Genomic DNA, 3,410 nt, shown 5'->3' on the forward strand with positions numbered 1-3,410 from the left:
ACAAAAACCAACAAAACAACCCATTAATATCACATGCAAGAAAAATCTTACTGAAAACAATTTAAAAATGGCAGTACATTACAGAGAACTGCTAAAAGCTCAAAACGATTCAGAATAGAATCTTAAATGAGAGATATTGTTGCTGATATCCGAGAAATATTTCCCTATATTTGTTAGCTATGCAAAAGCACTAAAATGTGGGAAATTCAGCTAAGATTTCTGTAAACGTACTGCCACTTAAAAAGTATCTTCATTTTCTGTCCCTGTCGCCTCTGAGGTCGCACGCGTGAGGCCTGCCTGCCCCACCGCCGAGATGAGTTATGTCGTCTCCTATCTCCTGGCCGCCCTTGGGGGCAATTCCTCCCCCAGCGCCAAGGACATCAAGAAGATCCTGGACAGCGTGGGCAGGGCATCGAGGCCACTGGGAAGAACATTGAAGACGTCATTGCTCAGGGTGTTGGTAAACTTGCCAGCATGCTTGCTGGTGGTGCTGTGGCCGTTTCCGCAGCCCCTGGCTCTGCAGCACCTGCTGCGGTCTCCGCCCCAGCTGCAGCAGAGGAGAAGAAAGACAAGAAGAAGGGAGAGTCTGAGGAGTCAGATGATCACATGAGCTTTGGCTTGTTCGGTTGAGTCCCCTTCCTGCAAGTAAAGCCTTTTTATGTAAAAACAAACAAACAGAAAGTATCTTCAGCAAGATTTTTATCGCATATGATATTAAGATTTCATTTCACACATTTGCATTTAATACTATACATTTCTATTGTAGCTCGGATTTTTCTGTATTACATACTTTTTGATAAGTTATAATTTCCTTTTAACTTTAAAAACCTCTTAAGAGGTTTTATTTGGCTTAGGTATTGTTTATAAGTGAGGTATGTCCACTGCATTGAAAAACAAGGAACTCATGCAGTATTATTCAAAATGGGTGACCCTCGAGGACATTATGTTGAGTGAAATATCTCAGTCACAAAAGAACAAACACTGCATGGTGCCACTGCTATAGAATGGGACTGACATCAGGGTTGGGGTAAGACTGAGAAAAACTGGATAAATTATGTATACTGCATTGAAACGGATGAGGGAGAGAACAGTTCAAAAGCAATATATTATAGGGTATTATGATTATCGTAAGAGTCCGGAATAAAGGATGCAGAGTGAAGTATAGTAGGGACGAGGTAGAGGGGAGCGGGGGGATTGTACACCAATGAAGGAATTTTTCTTTTACTTTGCAAAGAGAAGAGAGAACTGGGGGTGGGGAGGTGGACGGGAGAAAAGTGCAACAATGAATGAATGGAAACCCAAAATCTCTGTAACTGCCCATTAAAACGAATTTAAAAAAAAAAGAAGTGAGGTATGCCAACTCTTCCCTGCTTTACATAGATCTGAGTTTCTATCCTATGTAATTTCCCTTCTGACAAAAATATTTACCATTTCTCGTAAGACAATCTTGTAAGTAATATGTTCTCTCAATTTTTGTTTGCCTAATTATTTTTCAGTCTTGTTACCCATAACTTTGAAGACTAAATTATGTAGAATTATTGATTAGTAGGTTTTGAAAACACTTTGGATGTCTCATTGGTTACTCTTGTAATCTAAGTTAATTATTGCACAATTTATTTTACAGGCAGGATTTAATTTGTTTCTAAATTATTTCTGATATTTTCCTTTTTGTCTTTGATTTTCTATTTTGTTCATTTGATTAGAATATCTTATGTGTCTGTTTTATTTTTTTTCTGTTTTATTTTTTATAGGAGATTATTTATCCTGTTTGCTGTTCTGTGAGTGTCCTTATCGGTGATTTGGTGTCTGTCAACAGTTTTGGAAAATTATCAATGATTATTAATTTAGGTATTTCTTCTGCTCCAACTTCCCCCTAGTTCTTGAATATTCTGCTGTCAAAAATCTTTCTTCCCTTTTACATTTTAGGTTAGAAAATATATATTCTACTTATAATTCTTTTATCAGCTGTATCCATCAACATTCTTCTTTTCTGTTAGCAGTATTTTTGACTTCTGATATATCTCTTAATTTTTTCTTTCAGTTTAAATTTCTGTGCTCACGTTACACATCTGTTCTTGAATTTTGTCCTCTCTTTCACTTAGAAATTCATATTATTATTGTTGTTGATTGCCTTCGAGTTGAGCACGACTCATAGCAAACATATGAACAAAAGGCCTGAAGCCCCTCTACAAATAACAACATTTATCAAAGTTCATAGAGTTTCTAGAGGCAAGCTGTTTAGGAAGTGGACGCCACTCCTGCTTCTAAACCTATCATAGAATTTTATTGATTGAGTCGCCTGTGATGTATAGTGACCCTATATACAGCAGTTCTAAACCCTTCCCTGTCCCGAGCCAGTCTCACTGATTCTGACACACTAACTCCCAAGGCCCAAGTCACTGTATCAATCCATCTCATCTGGAGTCTCTCTCTCCTGTGCTGTCCCTCCACCCTTCCGAGCATGATGTCCTTCTCCAAGGATCAATCTCTTCTGGCCACATATTCATATAAGTGAGGTGTACCTTCAAAATCTTGGCCTACAAGAGGAGACTTGACTTCACCCTCTCCAAGACAGACCTATTTTTTTTCTTGACAGTCTAAGGTATGTTCAAGACTCTTCTCCAGCACCATTACTCAAAGGCATTTATTCTTCTTTCATCCTTAGTCATTGTCCAACTCTCTGAAGCATAACAAGTAGTTGAGAAAACCATGGGCTGAGTTAGATTCATCTTTGTATCTAGACTGACATAGTTGCGCTTCAGCACTCTGGAGAGGTCCCTAACAGCAGATTTTCCCAATGCAATTTGTTTTTTGATTTCCTGACTGCTGATGTTAAAAGTGTTGATTGTGGATCCCAGCAAGCTGTAATTGCTAACAACCTCAATCTCTTCTCCATCTAGTAGGGTGCTGCCAAATGGCCCAGTGGTGAGAGTCTTCGTTTTCTTGATGTCGAGCTTCAATCCATATTGATGACTACAGTCCTTGATCTCTTGCAGCAAGTGCTTCAGGCCTTCAGTTTCAGCACGCAAGGTTGTGTCATCTGCATATTGTAGGTTGTTAATGAGTCTCCATCCAATCTTGATTCCACACTCATCCTCACAAATCCCTGTTTCCTGAATGAGCTGTTCTGTATACAGATTGAAAAGGTATGGACATAGGATGCATCCCTGCCACACTCCTTTCTTGATTCTGAGCCATGCAGTGTTTCCTTGCTCTGTTCTGAGGACTGCTTCTTGGTCTAAGTATAGGTCTCGTATAAGTACAATCAAGTATTCTAAGATTCCCACTTTCTGCAAGGATAGCCATAATTTATTGTGATCTGCACAGTCAAATGCCTTTGCATAGTCAAATGAATTTTAACTTCTCATCTGGTAATCTTGAAATATGTGAGTCTCATTTTGATGCATTTT

At 38.9% G+C, this 3,410-nt stretch overlaps 1 pseudogene; it reads left to right on the plus strand.

Annotated features, from left to right (window-relative positions):
• The first annotated feature begins 313 nt into the window (after positions 1 to 313).
• LOC102848251 lies at positions 314 to 630 on the plus strand (annotated as a pseudogene).
• The last annotated feature ends 2,780 nt before the right edge of the window (positions 631 to 3,410 follow it).

The sequence above is a fragment of the Elephantulus edwardii genome, unplaced genomic scaffold, assembly GCF_000299155.1.
Source record: "Elephantulus edwardii isolate Elephantulus edwardi_28Jun2011 unplaced genomic scaffold, EleEdw1.0 scaffold00334, whole genome shotgun sequence".
In the NCBI taxonomy this organism is placed as follows: Eukaryota; Metazoa; Chordata; class Mammalia; order Macroscelidea; family Macroscelididae; genus Elephantulus; species Elephantulus edwardii.